A 16,148-nucleotide genomic window follows, 5' to 3' on the forward strand; every position below is an offset into this window, starting at 1 on the left:
CCTAAGCGGATTAAACAAAAGGTCCGGCGTATCATTTCAGCTTCCGCGGATCATGTAAAAAGCCCAGGCAAAGCTAAGGCGGGTCATTTCCGCCTTCCGCAAACTTTCTTGAGGGCAAATTTCGGCTTCCGCATGCTGCACGTATAGCTTCTGCGGATCAATTTCTGTCTTCCGCGAGCCGCGAAAAAGCTTCCGCGGGTTGATTACGAAAGCTCCGGTGACTTACAACTCAATTCTAGCTTCCACGGATCACCCAACAGGCTTCAAGCAAAGCAATGGTGGATTAAACACGGCTTCCACGGGCCTGAAAAAACAATGACGGGTAATTTCCGGCTTCCGCGGTCATAGTTTCTAGCTTATGCGGATCACCTAAAAAGCCCCGGGAAAAGTTACGGCGGGTCAATTCTGACTCCCGCGGACCAAACGTTTCCTCAAACCAACCAATAAGGCCACGGGCCACAAGCAAAGCTTTTGCAGGGCAAGTGACCTATAGCGGAACAATTACGGGTCAATTTTGGTTCCCGCAGATCACACAAAATTTATGGCGGGTCAATTCGAGCTTCCTCAGACAGCGAGGAAAGCTTCGGATAGTCAGCAGCGGCTTCCGGGAAACTCCATGAGGGCCATATATGAATCATGCGGGTCACGTATGTACGACGGTGGACTAAACGTCAGTCACCACGTGTCTTTACTGTGCTCCGAGCTCCGATGAAATTATAATACTCTGTTTCAAGCGAACAAAAAGAGAGATGGTGGATATATTATTATGGTGGTGAACTGGTACTCCATTCAAACACCTTTGACGTAAACATTGTCAGTAGCAGCACATGGCCATAAATTCTTTAATGGAATTAATTTTCAATTTTCACAAGAGTCCCCTAAACTATTATGTCATATTTATCATGGAACAAAAGTATAGAGTTGAGTATTTACACTCCGCCTCTCTTACCGTGCATCAAGATATGACAGGGGTTGAATTCTACTACAAAAGGTCCTCTCTTTTTAATTGTGTTGGTTCAAAAAAAAAAAGTAAGTATCTTAACGCTTTATTCTTGACTTTTTATTATATGTAAATATATATATTTACTAATAAACGTTCGGATATACAAACATACCGTTATAAAGCGCGGTGCTCAAGTCATGTCTTGACACGATCTCCATTTTTATTAATAAACTAATCTTACATACTTGTTTATGAAATGAAATGGACGATGTCAAAGACTTTACTAATAAACGTTCGTATTACCAAGTCTTTGGAACGATTATTAGTAAATATGACTATGAATGATTACTTAATCTCATATGACATCTTAAAACAACAAATATCATTTTTATACATGATATAAAAAGTTGTTTATACTCATCCGCGCATGTGATTGAAACATTACTAACAAGTTTATTATTACAAGTTCAATGCTACTAACATTATTTAGCAGCAATGAACTGGGGGACTACCATGGTATATCACCACTACATTAGCGCGGTGGAAGACATCCAAATACTAGGTTGGGCTCACCTCATAATTCGCCTAAGGATGGAAGACGTCCTAATTAAAGGTTTGGAATCCTCATAAACCCATACGGCTACGCGCCATACTTAAAGGTTGGGAATCCTCATAAACCCATACGGCTACGCGCCAAACTTAAAGGTTGGGAATCCTCATAAACCCATACGGCTACGCGCCAAACTTAAAGGTTGGGAATCCTCATAAACCCATACGGCTACGCGCCAAACATAAAGGTCGGGAGCCTAATAATATCCCACATGGCCACGCGCCAAACATAAAGGTCGGGAGCCTAATAATATCCCAAAAGGCCACGCGCCAGCGTAGGTTGGGCACACCTCATAATTTGCCCGAGGATGGGAACCTTGTAATACATCCACTTTTAGTTGATATGTTTTTGCAGGTTCGGCTACGAGTCGCACAAGCACCTATTACATTATTATTATTATCTGGCCGTTTGTGCCTCCATTATTATTTTGAAGACAAGCCGGGATAGTCATCCTGCGTAGAAGAGGCCCTTGTGGGCCAGTCATTATCATCATATTATAGCTTATAAGCCGCAACTCGCGCATGTTTCATTATTTTATAGCTCGTACGTCGTCTCGCGCGCAAGCTTCATTATTTTTATAGCTCGTAAGCTGCCTCGCGCGCAAGTTGCGTTACATTATTATCGAGATGCGCACTCTATCTTTTATCAGGCCCCGCGCCACTATTGTTATGATGCGTGCTATATCTTATTCATGCCAATGCACCATTATTATCATAAGGATCACAACATGTCACCATCATGGAGAAAACCTCTCAAAACTCAAAGACAATAAAGAAAAGGCCGAAGAAAGGGGAAAAAACCGCCTCATATCCTAACACACCTTATGAAGTCCAGAGCTCTACCTAAACACTTGCACGCCTAGGAGCAACACTGGACTTGGGGGGCTTGTAGGGGTATGGTACTAAACCCGGTTTACGATCTTAATTTATTATGTTTGGCTTGTTTTATTATATGGGCTAATGCAATATTATTGGGCTGAGGGGGTTTTGTGGAGGTAACCCTAACTGGGCTAGGCCCATTAGGGTACCATGATGGTGGCCATGAGGCTCCCTATATAAGGAGGTCTCCACCTCCTTATTAATGGTTGGTTGTTCTCAATAAGAGCCATCACCATAACCATTTTTGTGTCTGTAAACAAGAGATCCTTGAGATTTCTTAGCAGTCACCTCCACACCCCCAAAAACCATTGCAGATCTTAAGCTACCGGAGAAGAAGATCGAGTCGTGGTTCGTTCATCTCGAAGACCGGGGAACATCGTCATGGATCAGGTCAGATTCATTTCGTGTTTCTACAGTGTTAAAGTTCACAAATTTCAACCAGTTAACCTTAAACTAAGACTGCGACCATTTTCACTCTATTAATCATCTTTTTGTATGTATGAATGTGCGAGCTATATTGTGAGGGAGAGGGGAGGAGAGCGATAATGTGAGCTATGATGGCACTAAACCTATGCGTTGAAGTAGACTAATCGGCGCTCATATATGAATCCTAGCATGAGGCGTTACTTAATTAGTTAAGGTTTATATACCCATAAGTTATAGTTACATGTGTATATGAAATGAAATGTAATCACACAAGTACACAAGTGTTCAAACCTGTGTTCTATATTTTTGTTTTATACAGAATTCGTTAACATTACAATCTTATATATCACCTCTCCATAGTCCATAGTGTCCTCTTAGTAAATTAGTTTGTTTTTTATTTGACTATTAATTGAAGTGTTGAACATTTGAATTGTGCACCTAAGCTAAACCAATGATTTTTTTTAGATTAAATATTACTTATATTCTCCAATTTAAGAAACATAGAAATTACATCAACATAGCAGGTAGGCGGACAACAAACTGCGCCGCCACCCCTTTCTGAATTGCAAACTCTAACCTGCTAAAGACATACCCCTGCCCCTTTGGAGTCGACACATTGCTATGCACAACCCGTTGGACCCTGGTTAGGAAACGGATAGCTTCCGGTGCCAAGGAGCCAAAGGTATCAAAAGCTAGAGGAACAAAAACATGTTGGTTCTCTTCGCAGGCTTTAGCATGTTTTTCCACCTTTTTCGTTTCAGCCATTTTCATTGCTTGCCCAACTACAAATAGGGATGGCAAAAAAAACCCAAACCCGATGGGGAAAACCGAAACCCGCCCCGAACGGGGCGGGTTCGGGGACACTTAATCGGGGACGGGTCCGGGTTCGGGTTTTCCCCGTTTAAGTTAATCGGGTTCGGGGCGGGTATGGTATAGCCTGTACCCGCCCCGTATACCCGCCCCGTATACCCGTTTAAAACCCGTTTAATTAAATATAATTTTTATATTTATATATAATATATTATTTATTATTTATTTTCCCAATATACCCGCAATAAAAGAACATTTTATTTTTTATTTTTAACTTAGCTACTATATAAACTTTTGACTTTTGTGATATGAATATAGCAACTTGTTCAGAAGAATCCGAGGCATATTGCCAAACTATTGAATATGATTGTGACGATGGTATTGAGGTAATACATATATATATGGTTTATCGTTTACATTTTAATATGGTTTAACATTGATTCTTATATAGTTTCCAATTAATATGTTAATGTTTGATTATCATAGCAATCCGGCGTGACAAGTGTTTGAATGGTTGAATGGGTGCGGTATGGACGTGTAAGAAGGATCAATCATGAAGTTAATTTCCGTTGTGATGGGAGAAATAAACATTTTTATGTATTAATAATGTCTTTTGTATGTGTAATGTGTTTGGATATTGAACTTTTTGTGTATTAATATTGTATTGTAATTTTGTATCATTTTCTTACAATCGGGTTTTAAACGGTGAACCCGACGGTTAAATGGGGATCCCCACGGGGAATTTAGCCCGTTTAAAAACCATTTATGCTAGACGGGTTCCCCGAATACCCGCGGTTTTCCCCGAATCCCCGATGGGGATTCCCCGTTTAGTCCCCGCGGGTTTTTAGACGGTTTTGGTAATGAGTTTTATAAACCGGGGCGGGTATGGGATTGGCATTCCCCGCCCCGAAACCGCCCCGTTGCCATCCCTAACTACAAACCCATTATCCCTCAAACCAGCTAAAGGAGATACCCCTGTGAGGTCAACACAAGCGTGTTTTCCCCCGGCCCAACCAAAGACGAGCAAATCTGCCGGTCGTAGAGTGGATCTCCCTTCCGTGGGGTCTGTAAGGAAGTTTACGGGGGCTTCCTTTTTAGCTGATATCCCAGCTCGCCTTAAGATGTCACAAAGAACGTCCCGCACCCAATCATGTCGGTATTTGAACCCAGGCATCTACTTGCAATGAACCGCATGCTCTCCGAATTTATCCAGGCAAGCATTACGGCAGATTAGACATGTTTCGTCTTCTGGGTACATTAGGACCATCAAACGGTACCAATGAATGAAATATAAAAACAATAATGACAGTTATAAAGTTCATTTTTTGGTTACAACTAGATATTCTCACTAAAAAAAAATTAAAAATATAACTATGTTTGCCATCCATGGGACTCGAACCCACGACCACGTGGTTAAAAGCCTCGCGCTCTACCAACTGAACTAGAACAGCATCTTGTTATCGATGTTCTGATAATAATAAGTTATAAATTTTAGCCATCCCATTTCTAAACCAGTTTGAATGTATACTATGGCCATGGGAGTATGGTATTAACTTGAGAGTCATCCAAGTATTTGTAATGTTACAATAAAGTTATTCAAAGTTTCAAACAGTTAAAACTATAATTAAAGACATAAATATCAACTTGGTTTCGTTTACGTCCAAAGCATTGTGAAGAAAACTCTCTTGTTTGATGAATGTCATTGTGTCGTTTATCATTATGCATGTTTCCATAACTATATAGGAAAACAAATTGATTTTATGAAACCAAATGCTATTCAGATTTTAGACTTGTGTTATGTAATCGTACTTGGCTTGTTGGCTACTTGCTAGCAATCAATATTTATTTGCCATGTACTTGTAATCGTTTTCACTTGATAAAAGAATATCTAGTTGTTACCAATGAAGCTAGATCAGTCTAGACTAGACAGAAGTTCAGGACCATTTTAAATCCTCGTGTTTGTTTATTGAACCTACGGTGTGTGTGCAAGACCCTAACAATACGTCGTCATTTCGAAACATATAAATCAGATCTAAAGAGAAGAATTTAATCATCCAAGTAACATGGTTAAAAGCTCATAAACAAGCACCAAAAGTCGAAACAAATCCATATTAAAATAACGCATTGTAATCTATCCCATTATACAGTTCACCCAACAAATCTCCACCAAATGCTGCAAAACTTGTACCCTGCACACTCCCAAAACCAAAATTTAAAAAAACTTATTATCAGAAATGAAATATATTTAGGCTTTTTTTTCACAAAAACAAAAATTACAATGCTTTTTAAAAAGCTTGTACCTGGGATTATACTGATTAAAGAACAGATAAGCTCACTTCTCCTCTTCCTTATCCTCATCTTTCTTCTGCTCACATTAATAATAAGAATCAAATGATATGAAAAACAAGTTTCGAGTCGAGAAAGGTAAAATTACTAAACTAACCTCAGGCTGGTTTTGCATAGAAGCAAGCAAATCTTTTACTGAAGGGTCATTCGGGTCAACTCCCGGGAGCTGCAACACCAAAATTGAAACATAAATGGAATTTGAAAACATTGAGTTTTACTATTTTGGCTCCTTTTTCTCTCCATTTATGACATTTGTTTACAAGTAAAACAATAATAATAAGATAAACGTACCGAAGCAAGAACTGATGAAACGAATGATTGATCTGCCAAAAGCTTGCCCATATCCATCTCCCCTGATTGATCCTTTGCACCTTCTTGCACAGATAATTGTAAAGCTGCAAATTGCTCCGATTTAGTGACAGTATTATTAAATCATTTCCAATATTATACAAATCAATGACTCGTGTATAAGTTACCAAGTGCCAAATCTTGATCATCAGTGGCTGCTTCTGACATGTCAGTATCCCGTGTGGCAACATTAGTAGCAGGATCATCCATTGACATGGCAAGCGCCTGCTGTAGCAGTGCATTCTCATCATCCTGCCATAAATAATACTTTCACAGTTAATAACCTAGGCGTGTAAATGAACCAGACGAACACGAACGGATGATGTTTGTGTTTGTTCGTTTAACTTTAACCGAACAACCATGGAACACGAACAACTAAATGAACATAATTTTCTTGTTTGTGTTTGTTTATTAAAAATTAACATGTTCATGTTCATTTCACTTTAACCGAACACGCGATCGAACACGTACAACTAAACGAACGAAGTTTTCTTGTTCATGTTATTTTGTTTAGAAAACGAATGTGTTCATGTTCGTTTATGTTTGCTCGTTAACACTTAACAGCATAAGCAAACGTCTCACGTACGAACTTAACTGAGCATAGATAAACAAACATAACTAAGCTAAAAGTCTAAAACCAACTAAAAGTAAACGTGAACAAAAATGTGCTGGGCCTAAAAAGTTATTATAGCTATACTAACTGTACGAACTTAACTGAGCATAGATAAACAAACATAACTAAGCTAAAAGTCTAAAACCAACTAAAAGTAAACGTGAACAAAAATGTGCTGGGCCTAAAAAGTTATTATAACTATACTAATTGTAATCGACCTAAAAATTTTTTATGAACATAGTAATGAACATAAACGAACAAACTTAAACAAACGTATGTTGAGCTAAATCCAGTTAAAAGTAAATGTGATGTATTGGGCCTAAAAAGTTATTACAACTATACTGTATGTAATTAGCCTAAAAAATTAAATGCATAAATTACAACTCACCATCAAATCATCTTTTTTAATCTCGGATTCAGATGCTGAGGTGGCAATATTTTCAGACATAGTTGCATCTTGTGAAGTAGACTCTCCTTTCTCCTGCTTTGAAGACTCATCTGCAGCTTTTCTAGCAGCAGCTTCTTGTCTTGCTCTCTCTTCTTCCATTGAAACGCGTAGAGCAAGTGCAAGTTCCGGGTCAAGATTCGGGTCAACACCAAAGTCAAAACCAGAGACACCGCCAGCTGCCGCTGCTGCAGCCGACGCTGCAAAGCCACTTCCACCTTCCCCATCACCAGTAAAGATTAGAGTACTGATAACAAACAGCAACCATATCAGCTAAAAGTAATAGTGTTAATAAACACGAATGTAAAAAACAAATACTTTTATTTGGGTTTGTAAACCAACCAAATGAGAACACGAATGGAGCATATTTATGTCCAATCGTGAAGCTTTAACCAAACAAGCAATCAAAAACGAATAAATAAACGAATGAGGTTTCTTGTTCGTGTTCATTATAAAAAAGGAACATGCTTGTGTCCGTGAACGTAAACGAACAAACATAACTGAACGTAGATGAACACACTTAACTGAGCTAAAACTACTTAAAAGTAATGTGAAAAACAATGTGTTGGGCATAAAAAGTAATTAAAACTAGACTAGTTGTATTGTTGTAATGAGCCAAAAAAATTTTAGGCTTAACATAAATGTTTGTTTAACTAAAAGAACAAAAAGTTCAGTTCATATATTACAGAAACAAACTTCCCGCAAAACGGCTCCTGAACTGTTTACTCAACATTCAGTTCGTGTACTGGCCTACTTTATAACTTGTACAAATCTTTTTCATAAAAGTATTTGTTTTTATAACAAGTTACACAATTTTTATAAATAATTTGATCTGATACAACAAAAAAATTAAATATAAAAAAGAAAATGTATAAGTGGTGATGATGCGGAAATGTAAAAATTTGTAAGAATGTTTGCAGGGTTGGAGAGAGTGGTTTTTTTTGAAGAAATATGATGCATCGATTGGGCAGGTTTGTGGGTATTTTTAAGGATTTGGGTTGGAGATAGTCTAATAGCATTTAAAAACACGAAAAAAAACAAACCTTAATAGGACATCAGAAAGTGCATTAGATCCAGCTGGCACATGAACAATATGACTGCTGTCGCTATTATTCACAGCAGCAACCAAAGCCTCAAGCTTTTCTGTTTTAGCTTCATCTTCTTAACCAAAGTTCACAACATCAAGAGCTACACTGTTCTTCTTTAACTTCTTTCCGATCATCTCCAACACTTTCTTATCATATTTCACAGGACTGGAAACAAAGACCAGCAATATAACAAAAGAAAACAAAAAAGAACATTCTAGTAGAACAATAATGACATTCCATACACTCCTGCAAACACAATTATCCTTTGTTGTTGCTTCTTGTTTTGGCGATGCTTCAATGCCAGCTGTGCAACCTGAATCCCGGCTGCCAAGTTCATCTCACCGCCAATTTCTAAACCAGTGCAAGAACAGAATAAAGTTTCATATAAAGATTGATAATAATAGCAATATTGGCATGTAATAGTTTATATTTAATCAAAGAAGCTAACCGTGCATGCAAGCAAGGATCTTGCCAAGATCACTAGTTGGAGTGACCAAAACACGAACAGATTTACCAGCCATTGTTAACACACCAACAGTATTCTCTGGATTAGACTGCAACAAACAATCAACAACAGCATTTCAGTTATAACCATAGGTTACTAACTAAACCTAAAATACAGTGTTTCCTGCAACTTAATATCAATTAAAGTTTAACAAACAGTACAAACTTGCTGCCAACTAAATGAAACCAAATACGTAAAAACCCTAACTGAGATTTAGCTTCAATCTACTGTAATAAGCTAAAATTAGAAGCTTGACATCAATTCAACAAAATCAAACTCATTTTAACAAAAAGTTTTACCCAATCCATCACGTTTATAAAATTCTTGAAATAACAAAACAAAAACCCTAAATTAGTTGGTTTAGGCCGTGTTAATTGTATTTTAGTTAGGGTTTTAGCCCATATTGTTGGTTAAAGCCCATGGGCCTTTTATGGGCTGTTAGCTAGGGTTTAGTTGTGTATATATAGATGTAGTTGCTTATGTATTCTACATATCTTCAAGTAATAAACATTACTTTACTACAACCATTTCTTTACATGGTATCAGAGCTACGGCTCTCGATCCAAACCCTAGCCGCCACTTAATCTGAACCGAACCAGCCGGCCCTAGATCTGAAACCGAAACCGAACCTCCTGTCCAGATCTCGAAATCTTTTTTCGAGATATATTCCGCCGTCACCGCCTCACTCACTATCACCACCAACCTCCGATCAGCAAACCCTAAAATTCCGACGTCGATCCGCCGCCGCACGCGCCCCCACGCGCCGCCTCTGCTCCGCCACTGTTCTCCACGCGCCTCCGCGTGACGGCGCGTGCACCGCCCTCCGGCCGCCGTCCTTTTTTTCAGGTTACTTATTTTTTGCTTCCGCACCACCCTGTGTTGTTAGTTTTTCAATTCGGGACCTTTTAGTTTTCTGTCTCAGTTCGTGTGTGTATTCGCTCGAATAAGAAACTTTCAGATTCAATGGCTGATAAAAAAGCTTCAGAAACTCAGATTGCTCCAGGTATTATTAATTATTCAGCTGTTCTTCGCATTCCGGTCAAACTTGACTCAAAAAATTGGGGTTCGTGGAGTCTCTTTGTCCAAAAGGGTCTTGAAAGTATGGACAAAGACGATCATCTCACTAAACCACCCCCGGACCCGATTACCAAAGAATGGAAAATTGATGATAGCGGAATCTTAATGGCCCTATGGAATGCTATGGATACACAAATCCTTACTATTACTCAAAACTTTTCCACCGTAAAGGAAATGTGGGATCACCTCTCTTCATCCTTTTCGGCTAAGGAGTCTATCTCTCATGCTTATTCTGTGGTTCAAGCCTATGGTCGGGCCGAGCAAGGTGATTCTACATTTACCGACTATTTCACACGATTTTGCAAACTCCGAGATGAGCTTCGCACTATGTTTCCACCCACTACTGATTTGAAGATTCAGGAGGAGCGAAACGCCAAGATGGATGTCATGACCTTCATTGCCGGAATCTCGCCCAAGTATTCAAGCGCCCGACCCCTACTGTTGAGCAACTCCGCCGCCACATCTTCAGTTGCATCAACCTTTCACCTGTTGCGGGAAATGTATGGTCCTGGTGCAACTCTATCTCCTACTGATACATCGGCTATGTATACATCTACTGGTCGGGGTACTGGTCGAGGTTCTCATATGACCCACAAAAAGGGTATTGGACGGGCGGTGGTCTTGTTTGTCACTATTGCAAGGAACCAGGTCATACGAAATGGGACTGCCCGAACCGCCCTCCTGGAAGTCAGCCACCTCCTCGTCCCAAAGCTCGTTTGGCTGCTGCTGGTGAGACTTCAGGTCCAACCGCCACTCCCTCCTACACAGTTAGCGAAGAAGACTATTGTCGTCTCCAGCAGCTTCTAGCCTCTCAAAAATCCTGCTCTGTTCCTGCCCCATGTGCCAATACGGCCGATTCAGGTACGCTTCCTAGCCTTTCTTCATCTTGGATTATTGATTCGGGTGCCACTCATCACATAACTGGGAACTCGGGTATTCTGTCCAACCTTAATAAAATCTCCCACCAACCTGTTCGACTGGCTGATGGGTCTTCCTGTCCTGTACTGGGGGTTGGATCCATTAACACCTCATCCAACTTAAACCTCTCGTCTATTCTATATGTTCCTAAATTTCCCGATAACCTTTGTTCGGTAAGCCAACTTACTAAACAACACAATTGCTCTGCTAAATTTTATCCTACTCACTGTATCTTTTAGGAACTAGGGACGAACCGTCTGATTGGCACAGGTTTTGAATCTGGAGGCCTCTACCGCTTAATCTTCCCGTCAGGTCCTACATGTTCTACAGCAACTGCCTCAGTCAAGGAGGACCACTGTCGGTTAGGTCATCCCTCTACAGCGGTTAAGAGGCAAATGCGTCCAGATTTACCACTTTCGTCTTTTAATTTTCATTGTGAGTCGTGTCAACTGGGTAAACATACCAGACGTCCCTATCCCCCTAGAGTGTCTAATCGAGTCAGTTTTTGTTTTGAACTTTTGCATTCTGATGTATGGGGGCCATGCCCTACCAAATCTACTTTGGGTTTTGAATATTTTGTTAGCTTTATTGATGACTATTCTCGCACTACTTGGATTTATTTGATGAAATCTCGTAGTGAAATTTTTTGCATATTTCAAGAATTTAATGCTTATGTTCAAAACCAATTTAACACCACCATTAAAACTTTCCGATCCGATAATGCTAAGGAATATTTTTCCACCGACTTTTCTTCGTACTTGAAAAACAACGGTATTATTCATGAATCATCATGTGCATATACATCTCAACAAAATGGTGTGTCCGAACGCAAAAATCGTCACCTATTGGATGTTGCTCGCACACTCATGATCCAATCACGTGTCCCTCATCGTTTTTGGGGAGATGCCGTTCTCACAGCTGCATATCTGATTAACCGTATGCCCACACCCGTTCTTCACGATAAAACATCGTTTTCTGTACTATGTCCCACTGGTACTCCTTTTCCTCTCGCACCTAAAGTCTTTGGTTGCGTTGCCTATGTTCATGACCATCGTCCGAAAACAATCAAACTTGATCCCCGAGCCCTTCGTTGTATCTTTGTTGGTTACTCACGGGTTCAAAAAGGGTATCGGTGCTATAGCCCTTCTCTTCACCGATACTTTACTAGTGCCGATGTCACTTTTAATGAGCCCTGTCCTTACTTTCCTGAGTGTTCCACTCCTGTTTCTGACCCATTTCCTGACCTCGATATACCCACATCTCCCTTCATCCCCACCATTCCTGTGTCAGTTCCTTCTACCGATCCAATCTCCTCTGATTCTGACCCACCGACAGAATCTCCGCCACTGCTTTTCACATATGCTAGGCGAGGTAGGAGTCAAACATCAGTGACTCTTGAATCACACCCTGGCCACGACCCCGAAATACCCTCCGATACTCCGCCTACATCTGAGCAATCCACACCTCTCACTACAACATCCTTACCCGATCCACCAACCTCTGACACACCTGTTTATGATCCTCCTGGTGCCCCACTTCCCGATATACCTATTTCCTTTCGCAAGGAACCCCGGACTTGTACTCGTTACCCAATTCAGGACTATGTTGCCTACACCCACCTATCTCCTGAATCTCATGCGTACACCACTACCCTTGATTCCTACCCGATTCCCAAAAATGTGACGAGCGCTCTCGCTCACCCAGGATGGAGACAGGCTATGGAAGATGAAATTGGGGCTCTAAAGTCCAATCATACATGGGATCTTGAAACACTTCCTAAAGGGAAGCGTATTGTTGGTTGTCGTTGGGTGTTTACGGTTAAACTACACCTGGATGGCTCCCTACACCGCTTAAAGGCTCGGTTGGTTGCAAAAGGGTATTCTCAGGCATATGGCATTGATTACGATGAAACTTTCTCTCCGGTTGCTAAAATGCCATCTGTCCGCATTTGCATCGCTCTTGCTGCCATTAATCATTGGCCGCTCCACCAGCTTGATGTCAAGAACGCCTTTCTTAATGGTGTTCTTGAGGAGGAGGTATATATGGAGCAGCCCCCAGGGTTTGTCGTTGAGGAGGAGGCCTCGAAAGTTTGTAGACTACGTCGTTCTCTATATGGTCTTAAACAGTCTCCCAGGGCATGGTTTGGTCGATTCTCTAGTGTTATGGGACAGTTTGGGATGACTCGGAGTGCCTACGATCACTCTGTCTTCTTTAGACACCAGAAAGGGAAGAGGATTATCGTAGTTGTTTATGTGGATGATATTATAATCAAATGTGATGACGAGGTCGGGATTTCCGAACTCAAGCAGTTTCTTCAGTCTCAGTTTCAGGTCAGCGACTTAGGTCGATTGAGGTATTTCCTTGGCATAGAAGTATCCCGCTCTCCACAAGGAATACTTCTCTCCCAACGAAAGTATGTTCTTGATATGTTAACTGAATGTGGCTTACTGGGTTGTAAACCTGTTGATACCCCAATGCTTCCTACAAAGAAACTCCTCCCAAAAGAAGGAAATCCAATGAAAGATCCTGAGCGATACAGACGGCTGGTTGGTAAACTTAATTATTTAACCGTCACACGACCGGATATCTCCTTTACTGTCAGTGTTCTGAGCCAATTTATGGCTACACCATACACCGGTCACTGGGATGCTGCCCTTCGTGTCTTAAGATATCTTAAGACCTCACCTGTCTTGGGTATATTATACTCAGATCAGGGTCATTGTCGTGTAGGTGCCTTCACTGAAGAAGGAGATGGTCGGATATCAGGGTTCTCAGATGCAGATTGGGCAGGTTGTCCAATTTCTCGACGATCTACCACCGGATATTGTGTGTTTGTTGGAGGAAACCTTGTATCATGGAAGATAAGAAGCAACACACGGTTTCCCGGTCGAGTGCCGAATCGGAGTATAGAGCCATGGCAGATGTAACATCAGAGATGACATGGGTTCGTCGTCTTCTCAGAGAGCTCGGGGTTGTTTCTAATGACTTGATGAGGTTATACTGTGATAATCAGTCAGCTATTCACATAGCCAAGAATCAAGTATTTCATGAGAGGACAAAACATATTGAGGTCGACTGCCACCTTATCAGAGATCGGGTAGTAGGCACACAAATTGATCTTCCTTCCATTCAACCAGTTCATGTGAAGACAAATTTCCAGCTAGCAGACATTCTAACTAAACCGCTCCGGAAAGCTCAGATATATTTTATTTGTAACAAGTTGGGATGATTAACATCTATGCTCCAACTTGAGGAGGAGTGTTAATTGTATTTTAGTTAGGGTTTTAGCCCATATTGTTGGTTAAAGCCCATGGGCCTTTTATGGGCTGTTAGCTAGGGTTTAGTTGTGTATATATAGATGTAGTTGCTTATGTATTCTACATACCTTCAAGTAATAAACATTACTTTACTACAACCATTTCTTTACAGGCCGTAACAAAGAAGTAACAATAACATTTAAGTTGACCATACATAACAATTAACAAACAGTACAATCTTGCTGCCAGTTAGACGAAACATAATCCAAATACCACAGTCCACAAAGTAAAGTCATACCTAAAAACCTCAATTGATAATTTGATACTTAGCTTTAATGTAGTAAATTATTGTGATAAGGTGAACTTGCAATCTTGACATTAATTCAACAAAATCAAACTCATTTTAGCTGAAAAAACTTCCCCAACTAATAAAGTTAACAAAAGTCTTTGCAATAATAAAACAAACACCCTAGAATTAGTTGGATTAGACTGTAAGCTCATTTAACTGGCCGCACGATTGTACTATTTGTTAGCTTAAACTGATTGATATTAAGTTGCAGTAAACACTCTGTGTTTTAGGCTTTTAGTTAGTTACATATGGATAGACTACTTTCCCGCTGCTAAGGGAGAGCAACAAAGAGAAAAATGATTGTTTTTTAACCAGCGCCCCTTTTTGGGTATGCAGGTACTAAGAGTCCTCTCACTACCAACCAGCAGACATCATCTGGCTGGGTCTTGCCGGTATCAATAACTAGAAAAAACTACCAAAAGGAAACAGCAACTAACTATGGCTCTTGGTGGGCCCAGACACAAAGAAGCCCATGAGGTTAATAACCAACTCGATTCTTAACTGAATTGATGTTGTTACTTCTTTTTTTCGGTCTAATCCAACTAATTCTAGGGTTTTCGTTTTGTTATTGCAAAGAATTTGCTAACGTTATTGGTTGGCGAAGTTTTTTCATCCAAAATGAGTTTGATTATGTTGAATTATTGCAACTTAACACATCAGTTAAAAAGTTTAACGAACAGTACAATCTTACTTCCAATTAAACGAAACATAATCCAAATACCACAAAGATAAATAATATATAAAAAGCTTAAATAGCTTTTTAGTACAAAAAAACTCTTCTTAATATTAAAAGTAACACTAAATATAATCTACTGTAATCAACTGAACAAAATCAAGCTCACTTAAATCAATAACATTAAATCAAATTCTTCAAACAACAAAGCAAAAAAGCCCTAGAATTAGCCACATAAGCATGAGTATTATTATAACTAATTACATAAAATACATGTAATAAAATAAAACCTGAGTTTTAGCGCCACAGATCAAATTAACAGCATCAGCTTGAGCCTGAAACCTAGTAGGCGCGTAATCTCCGTTACGCATCCATTCGGAATTATCGATACAGATCATCGTAGCCTGATTCGAAAGAATATTTTAATAATAATAAAATTAAACCCTAGGTTTTGAAATAGAAGGCGTAAATGTATATAATATACTGTGAGAATTGGAATACATACCTCCAGCACCATGGTTGATGATTGATCGGAAGAAGGATTGCTGAATTAGAGAGTTTTGTTTTCTTGCTCACGACGATACTGCACCTGCTATACATACGAAGGTGGATCCGTTAAACTTCATATAAAGCCCTTGAGTTTTGGCAAGATAATCATAAACAAACCATATATTATTTTCACATTATTATTTACTATTGTTATTATTAGGTTTATTTTTGCAGGTGTTTGCTGTTATTTTTTGTTCGTGTTTGCTAATTTTCGATGATGAGACGTTAAAAATAGTTGTTTGATTTATATTTTGTTGTTATTATTAGATTTTTTCTTTTGCTGTTATTATTTTGTTCTTGATTTTGATTCTTT

The 16,148-nt window shown here is 39.6% G+C and overlaps 1 non-coding gene and 1 pseudogene across 2 annotated transcripts; both read right to left on the reverse strand.

Annotated features, from left to right (window-relative positions):
• Positions 1–5,045: 5,045 nt before the first annotated feature.
• Positions 5,046–5,118, reverse strand: TRNAK-UUU (transfer RNA lysine (anticodon UUU)). Its single transcript has one exon. It is a non-coding gene; the product is annotated as a tRNA-Lys (tRNA).
• A 578-nt stretch (positions 5,119–5,696) lies between these two features.
• LOC143588667 (26S proteasome non-ATPase regulatory subunit 4 homolog) lies at positions 5,697–15,848 on the reverse strand (annotated as a pseudogene). Its single transcript, XR_013145146.1, has 11 exons — positions 15,792–15,848; positions 15,577–15,690; positions 8,953–9,061; positions 8,750–8,861; positions 8,463–8,672; positions 7,363–7,666; positions 6,490–6,613; positions 6,305–6,408; positions 6,111–6,179; positions 5,968–6,032; positions 5,697–5,856 (listed from the first exon to the last, which is right to left on the reverse strand). The product of XR_013145146.1 is annotated as a 26S proteasome non-ATPase regulatory subunit 4 homolog (transcript).
• Positions 15,849–16,148: the final 300 nt, after the last annotated feature.

Source organism: Bidens hawaiensis, unplaced genomic scaffold (assembly GCF_021521415.1).
Source record: "Bidens hawaiensis isolate Kalapana, Puna unplaced genomic scaffold, B.hawaiensis_p1.1 tig00036683_1, whole genome shotgun sequence".
Classification (NCBI taxonomy): Eukaryota; Viridiplantae; Streptophyta; class Magnoliopsida; order Asterales; family Asteraceae; genus Bidens; species Bidens hawaiensis.